Below are 9120 nucleotides of genomic sequence, written 5' to 3'. Positions count from 1 at the left end.
CCACCCCCCACTCCAGCATGTGTTTGATTGTGGGACTGGCAATCCCAGCCGCCCCTTCTTCTGCAGCTGGGGAGATGAGGTTTCAAGCAAATAATTGAGAATGGACCCCAGGGGACAGAAGGCCTGAGAGAACAGAGTAAGAATGCTAAATGGAAAGCTGTCCCCTCGACACAGTGCAACATGCGTGCTTGAAGATTTCAGTCCTAAAGCTGATCATTGGGCACTCAAGTCTACAGCTGAACCCAGGCCCCCTGCCCTCTATCGTCAAAACTTTCATCTGCCAACCCATGTAATGGCTCCTGTAACCTCTGTAACCATAAAATCCTGGACATATACGCGAGGGTTTTCATGTTTATTGAAAAAAAAGGGAAGAGTTTAGGAGAGAGGTTCAGAGCATAGGCTGAAGAGTCAGCCACACTTGATTCAGATCCTAGCTTTGCTGTTTGCTACCTAAGAGACCTTGACCCTCAAGCTTCAGTTTCCCTACTTGAAAAATGAGGAAATAGTACCTGCCTCATAGGAGTTGTTTTGGGAATTATGTAAGATTATAAATTATGTAAGATACAAGTTAGTGACAGATAACTGTCACTCAGTATATACTGCATATATGTAGCTTTTACTTTATTACAGTAACTTTTAAAAATTTACTTTTTAGCCCTGGAGAATTGCTGTTGAAGAGGGACAAGAGAGGAGGACAACGCAGGAGGAGATAAGTAGCTCTGGCTGGACACAAGGGCAGGTCACAGCACTCGATAGTCGTTGTGGAACAGGGAAAGGGCCGGGAGGAGGCTGCAGCCTGCAGGGCCGGCTGATAGCGCGAGCTCCTCCTGGATCTCCCTGGCTCAGGAGCTGTCTCCCCTCCCCTCCTCCCTTTTTGTACCGCCTTATTGAGTTGTTGACACCCAACTGATCGTTCTCAACAGTGTTGAGAAACACTGATTTTGTGGTCTGCCTTAAAGTTTTAGTCCTTGTTTTACATTTTAATATTGGTGCATCTCAACCTTGCAGGGGCCTAGAGGTGGCAGCTGTCTCTCCTCATGGGATCTAGCTGTTGGAATTATTGAGAGAAAGGATTTCTGTTTTTGACCCCATAGGAATAGATCCAGAATTCAACCCCAAATTTGCCTTCTCAGAGAAGTATATGCCGTCTAGACTTGGGGACATGATCAGAGGCCCCTGCCCCTGACTTTTAAAATTACCTTTACTTTCTAGAGCTCTTATACTTTCCAAAGTGCTTTTTCTCACATCAGCTCACTTGTTCTTACAACAGCCCTGTAAAGTATTATTAATATTACTAGGCAGACAGCTCTGAGGCACCTGAAGTATTTCTCTCTCCCCACCTCCATTCTCTCTTGCAAAACTATTGCTAGGCTAGTCTTTGCTATCTTTACATCAGTTTTCTAAAATCAAAATCCTTCGATCGCTCTCTGTTTGTCCTCCTATCAGATTGAACCCCCTCTGCCTAGGTTATACTGTGGCCTTAAAACCAGGGTCTAATCCTACTCTAAACCCTTTCTCACCACAGTTCCTGGAATAAGGCTGACTGTGCCTCAGCCCGCGTGCTTCCCTCAGTAGCGATGCCTCCTCTCAGACCACCCGTCTGCCTATTCTTTAGCATCTGACTCCCCCTTGGAGCCTGCCCAGATCATTAACACCTTAAAGATCCCATCTTCCTCTGAATTCCCATGGTTGCCATGGCTATTTGGTCAATTATAATGTGGTTTTAAAGGCCTAATAGAGAAAATGTATAGGATAGACTTGATATAGGGAAGAAAGCACTGAACTAAGTGGGTTGTAAAGACGATGTCTACTGAGCAGCTGTGGGCTCCAAGCAAGGTTGCTCTGCATTTGTGGTTCTATGTTTCCTGAACTGTGAACGTGGAGAGGTTTGGGCCAGGTGATGCTGATGGTCCCTTCTCCTTCTGAGGTTCTGTGACAACTTGGTCTTCCTTATGTGGGATGGGGTTCGGGCTCTTATGGAGTTCTTGAATGAAAGTGTCAGGAATGAGCACTCAGTGCCTTCAGGACTGGTTCTATTCCAAAGATTGCTAATGCTAAACTTGACAATCTTTGAATGCCATGTGCCTTTTTTGGTAGGCATTTTAGCCACAAGCATTCAGGGAAGGTAGCGGGATGATGAATTAGGAACAACAAAGGGTTATCCTTGTGAATGACTTCGTATGATGGAATAGATAAGGTCAACTATTGGATAAATCTAAGTCTTAGCATTTATAATTTACTTTGCATTTCATCTTCACTGGATGGTGCTATATAATAAATGCAGTTATGTTTTCCTTTTGCTCATTTCATGACTTGGAAACATTAAAATAGTCAAAACTCTAGGATAGATGCTGATGACTTTCTGTAATGATCTGGTTGGTCACATGTTGTAAGGATGCATATGCATGTACATGTATTACATGCACATTTTGCTTGAATTAAGAAGGGTACTCCTAAGTTATGAGGTGCTATTGTACATTGACCAGACTTAAGGATCTCTCTTTAAAGTGTGTTGACATTTAATTGACCTTTGAAGGTTCACTCTGTTAATCATACTCAGAATGCTGAAGCTGTGGTTGGCTGCTCTGGTGTTTTACATCCAGGCATGCTCAGCATATAAATTCTTCGGCATAATTGCTGCTTATTTAGCAAGAGTTTCCTTTCTTCTCTGAAAATGTGAGTTGTGTTTTATTTTTGTATCTTTTTCTTTTTTAAACTTTGCTTCAGGCTGGATAGTTTTAGAGGTTTGAATTGAAATCCTTTCCTGTCATTAGTTGTATGGGGTGTGGTCTCTTAATATAGGACTAATGGAAATTTCTTGCTTAGTTGAAGTGTACTCTTCTTCTGGCAGAAGTTAGAACTCTTTGAGGTATAATGCTAAAATTTAGAGAAGCTTAACACTTCAACACTACATATTTTTAACCTGATAAACTTTTGAAAATCTTTCAGTTCCATTTTTGTAGATTAAAACTATCAGTGCTAATACTTTTTATTAAGCCAGGATTCAAAGGATCTATTTCCATAGCATACTTTAATTATATTCCTTGAATTGCCATGAGTGGAATTTTATTTTATTATAAACGATGTATTTATTTTTAAAAAGTCAAATATATTTCTTTTTTAAAGCTTAACATTTTATTACCATCACCTAGAGAACATCTGCTGAAATGTTTGAAAATTTCTGGGTATTAAGTTTACAAAATCAGCCTGGAAATAATTTTTAATATAGTTAGCTTTCTTACAGGTTTCTAAAATATTTCTAATGATCACTGAAAAGTAGCTACACTTTTTGCTAAATGTTGATAGAAAAATAAAAACATGTGATTACCAAATTTTGATAATTTATCTTTGAGACTCCAGACACTTTTTAAAAATATTTTTATCTTAAAAACAATTTTTAAATAGGGAAGATAAAATTTAAACCAGAGTTTTTTTTCATGAGGTGATTTTATACTGTTAAAATACCTAGCTCCATATTCGAGATGCATTTTGTTCCCTGTTCAAAAGTCTCATGCCGTGATATCATTAGTGTGTTTACACACTGCAAGCTTGGTAGATGGGCTCGTGCATGAAGCTGACCTTATTTCTCATCACCACCTCTCCTTCCATGTTGCCCTATCTTTTTTCCTGTCTTTCTGTTCCCAGTTTTACAACTTATAGTTGTCCTTTTCATTTCATTATAACCCCACCACTAAAGGAAAATAAGTCTTTTCCCTTAGTCCAAACATTTAACTACAAACTCCATCCTGTTTTAGAATACACAATGAAGCCTCTTAAATACTATTATCTAAATAATATGTAAAGAATGCAAATGACGGCAATGCTGAACAGTCAGATACAGGATATCCCAGACTAAGGATGATGAACTCTCACACTTCTATTTTGTGAATTGTGACTTGAGCAGATAGATTTCTTTCTTTCTGTATAACTAAGTGTCTCAGGACCAGGCCAGAATTGGTTAAGTACAGAATGTTAAGATAAAGCCTGGTTTCTCCGGTAATCTGTCTTGGTAATTATACTGAACTGATGACACATATTGACAAAATCAATATATTTGCTCTTCTTTTCTGTTCGAAGTCTGTTTTGCCATCATAAAAAGCTTTCTGCCATTTGAATCTGGATATGTGTATTCACAGATAATTTATTTTATTTAACAAATTCTTATATCATACTTTCATGTTCTAACCTTATTCTAAACACTTTACAGGTATTAGTTTATTTAATCCTCTAGCTCTATAATTATAGTTATTATATAGTTATTATCATTTTTCAATTAAGAAAACCAAGGCACAGAGATTTATTTTAGAGTAGGCCCTTAAGTGATGAGAGACTGCTAAGTGTGGGCAGAATGGATAGCTTAACAGTCATGCTAAGAATCAACAAAAAGATGTGCAGGAGTTTTGGGAAGATGAGTCTTCATAGAAAGAGTCAGGGACTCAGCCGGGCCCAATCTTAGAGAGCAACACATCTTCCCTCCTTGGTTTTAAGCCTTGGGCTATATAGAGGCCAAACTTAGAAAGGAGGCACTCAGTCCTAAGACGTGGTCATTGCTGTGGGCTTCAGCAGCCTCTGGGCCTGATGAGGGGCTGTGCTGGCTCACTGTGCCTCGCGTATGGCTGCACACATTGCAAATACCGGTGCAGGTGGAGAATCTCCTCTCCCAGCCTCAACGCCAGCCAGCCCACCACATTCTCCTTCTTGCCCTGCTTTCTTTGTGTATTCCTTTGCAAATATTGTTCAGTAGTGTTTACGTATGTGTATTGTATGAGGTTTAGAGAACCATGTTAAGCAATGAAGTTAAAGGACAAAGCTATGTTTTCTCTTGGAATTGGGGATGGAAGAAAATGAGAGAACAGGTAAAAGTAGGAAATACGGAGAAAGGAGGAGACATCATGGAAAAGAAGAGAGATACTGAGGGAAAAAATGGTGAAAAAACAAGGAAGAAAGAAAATTACTGATTTGCTTTACACCCACAGCCCCTCCCCAGCTTCCTTTTCTTTGCCTGACCTGAGGTTCCTGGGGTGTTCTGCACTGTGGGAGTGGAAAATTTCTCCCTTTCGCATTTGAGACTTGGGTGTGCTGCCTTGAGTGCCACGGGTATCTGAGTAATATTTGTTTATACTGGGTATTTTTCTCTGTAGTCTTTGTGGATGGGTCTCAGAATACAAACAACACTGTTAGCAGAGCTGCAGGTACTCGATTGCTATGTTTATTTTATTAGTTAAAAAACTGCCAGAGCCCTAGGACTCCTGAGCACATTTTAAAAATACCAGAGGCATTTTTAAGAAGCGCTTTAGAAAGAAAGAAAAAATAAGAAGAAAAGTTAGGACTTTCAGACTCTGGAATGCTGACCAACGTGGTAGGGTTTTTTTTATTGTTTTCAAAGACTCTAAATTAGGGTCTTTTCATCAACTATTTTTTAAAAGTGGGTTTTTAAGTATGATACTTTTGTTCCACAGGATGTAAAACTAAAGTTAATTCTTTAGGGAATTTAGGATTTTTTTGAATCCACTTAAATCATCTCTAATGACTTTTCTTGGTCAGATCACAGGTCTGAAAGTATTTCCTACTGATTTGTGATTGTATTGGGACAGAATCATTGAAATTGTGACACTTCCAGAAAATCCAAAATATATGGCCAGTTTTACCCTTAAACTTTCTGATAATTCATTTTTGGGCCCCTGAAGTCTCTCTCTTTATCTTGCTCTCTGTAGAAAGGTACACTATTCAGTAGCATTTGTGAAAAACACCCAGTTTAAATAACAAAATGTTGAGCTAATCTAAATGATAAAAGTATTGATTTGAAGAAATTAATTTATTTTTAAATATTCATTCATTTCTCAGGTGGAGAAATGGCCTGGTCTTAACAGGCTTGATTAGATTCCCGTCAGTAAAACAAAGTAAACTAAAGATTTTTTTCCTTGATCATTGCATGACAATAACATACTGTTCAAACGTTTCAAGAATCTCTAATTAATTTAGCCTTAGGGAATAGCAAGGGGGAAAGGGACTTTTCTTTCTCATTTGTCCTTTTTTTCATTTATCCATTCCTTCCCCTACTTGTCTATCCTGTCTTATAATCATGGAAATTTTTATTTTCTCCCACTGTTCCTTAAATGTTCCCCATTTGTACATCCTAGATTACCACCACACCAAGTTTTCTTAGAATTAGGCAGAAATGGAAGCTGGACCTTTAGAAGCTGAGGGAAATCATCCCATGCTTTCTCAGACTCTCCTCGCTCCCAAGAGGAGAGGAGAAAAACAGTAGTTGGTTTGTGACTGTTGCTTCTGTGGCTGCCCTATTTGGTTGACCTCAGCTTTTTTACCTCCTTTCTTAATGCTTAAATCTACAAATGAAATTAGGGCCAGTCACACTGGTATTTCCATCATCAGCTATCCCTAGTGGTTCAAATTTAGTGCAAACCTGCTATGAGTACATATTAATTAGGTGAATAAAATAGGATGAAATTACAACATGAGTTTTTTAATAACTATTCTTTGAATTAAGTGTGGTTTTATCTTATGAGTTTACAGTTGTTTTGTTGAAAATCTAAAAATATCCTTATATGAGCAACTAAGTTGCTAACAGCCCATGGTGTGAGTCAAACATTAACTACAGTAAAACTCTGCTGGAAGTTCTTTACCTTTGAGATGCAGGGAGCTATTTCAAGTGAAGTTGCTCATTCTCTGTGTGGAATGGTGTGGGGGTCTTGCAACCTGATTTACAGGTCAAAGTCTGAATAAGAATTTCCTTGTCCCTGTTTTCTGTACACTGTGTCACCGAACACCAGGTATAAAGTACATGAGCTTCTTTTATTTTGCTACTTATAGTCCAATTCCAGGCCAGACAATGTCGGAGACAACTATTCTTCTGTAGAAAGTTTCAGGAGTCAGCTACTAACTACTGTGTCTGTAAATGTGCTCTCAAACTATTTTGTAGTCCTGCTATTTTTAAAAATGTGTGGGTATGGGAAGTGATGGTGAATTAACTCAGGGTAATTGGTGCTTCTCTGTATTAAGAAAAGTCACACTAGTTGAGGAAGCCTGCTTTCATGAGTTGTGTATGTTTAATTTTTTAAAAATTCATCCCACCTTTTCCCACTCCAGTTCCCACCCCTACCTCATAAATTCAAGCAATGAAGGAATTAGAGTCATAGGATTTTATAGCTGGAAGGATTTTTAGAGAGAATCTGGTTAACTCTCTTAACTACAGTTGAGGAAATTGATGTCCAGTGAGGTCAAATAAGATCATGTAGCTAGTGTAAAAACCTACATGACATTAGCAGTTTATTTCCATTGGTAAACACTGTTCTGAATAATCTGCCCTAACAGGTGCATAATCAGAAGGTAATATAAGGGGGAATCACTAACATCTGTATGGTTTTCTCATCCATATCTCAGTGGTTTCTCAGAAGAGCTCTGTGAAGTGTAGCTATCGAGTTTCCATTCAAGGAGAAAACAGGCTCCTGGACAGTCGGAGACCTGTCCATGGCAGTCATCCACCAAAAGGGCCAGTGCTCCCTGTCTTTGCATCTTGACAGAACTGTCAGCTGGTCTCAAGAAGTTCTCATGGACAACAGCATGGGGAATCACGTCTTCATATTATAGCTTTAGCTCTAAAATTGGACCAGTTATTAACTTCTGGTCCAATCTATTTCATCACTTATAAAGGAGAAAAAAAAAACACGTTTGAAAGAGCTATGAGCTCATAAATTTTTGAAAAGAAAGATGCTGGATAATTGTAAATAAAACATATTTTAAGAATCTCCTTATGAATACATTGAAACTTCAGGCAGCACATATTGAGCACCTCCCATGTGTAAAGCATATTGTGCACTGCGCCAGTAGACCCAGAGAGATGAGACAGGATCATGGCCTTCAGAGAAGAGGCGAACGCAGCCTGCTCTCCCTTCAAAGACTCATCTAGATAGAGAACTGTCCTTGAGAAAAGTCTGGTGCCGTCTGCCTTACTCTAGAGACAGGAGAGGTGTTAATACTTAGGTCTGAAATGGGTCAGTTTTTTTCCTAAATATTTGTATTAAAGTATTCACATTAAACAAAACTTGTAAAATACAGAAAAAAAGAAAAATTACATATGTATATTCTGAATTTTTTAAATAATGGTATTTATATCTTACACAGAGATTTTTCTTGGCTTTTCTTTAACTTGATGGGATATCTAAATGTTCTGTATCAGTGCATAACTTTGCAAATATATTTTAATGATTACAGAATTTCAGAAGGGATCAATTACTATGTATGTCAATAATCTGGCTATTTTTCTATGGCAATTACTGATGTTATTTTACACAAAATGATGAATAAAAGATTCTAAACTAAGCTTGGCTACTACTAAGAAATACTTCCTAAAAGTATTTTTTTTAAATAATGAACTAAGTAGATTACGTTCAAATCTTTCTTTAAGAGCATCAAAATCACTTAATTTCTTAAACTATCCATAGAAATTTCAATTTATGTACAGTTGACCTAAATTAGAAATGGATTTTTTTTAATTGTGAAATTTAGAAACAAAAACATTTTTTAATGCAGTTTCCATTATAGTATTGTGTTCCTCTGAAATAATGTCTCATTACTCTAAAGGTATAAATACTAATCATGTTGAATTTTTACTGTATGGAGCAATATAATCTAATAGTTTTCATTTAAAAAACAAGGACTGTATAAATTCTGAATTCTGACATTATTCTAATGAAATTCATCTTAAATTCACCTAATGTCCCTTTAGAAATACGATCTTCTATTTCAACAGCACTGCGAGGGCATCCCTGGGTGAGAGCCGCTCCTTGTGAGGAGCCCAGTGGAGCAAGAACCCCTGAATGGGAGAGCTGAGCCGGCAGGTGGTGGAGGGGTGCAGCCTGGGAAGTGCTGACAAAGATGTGCCTGGAGGAAGAGAGGGATGAGGAGTGGGAGGAAAGTCCCTCCTTAGCCTGATGGCTGGCATGCCCTGACGCTCTGGAATCCCCCTCCCTAGAGAGAATGCCAGCCAAGGTGGGAGAGGAGGGGCTCCCACAGAGGGGGGCGTAGGGTAATGACTACCAAAAGCTCTCTGAGGAGCTTGGATAGCTGCTGTCTGGGGAACGCTGGCCTAGGTTGTAATCA

The sequence above is a fragment of the Equus przewalskii genome, chromosome 19 (genome assembly GCF_037783145.1).
Source record: "Equus przewalskii isolate Varuska chromosome 19, EquPr2, whole genome shotgun sequence".
Classification (NCBI taxonomy): Eukaryota; Metazoa; Chordata; class Mammalia; order Perissodactyla; family Equidae; genus Equus; species Equus przewalskii.
Note: the sequence above shows the minus strand (reverse complement) of the source record.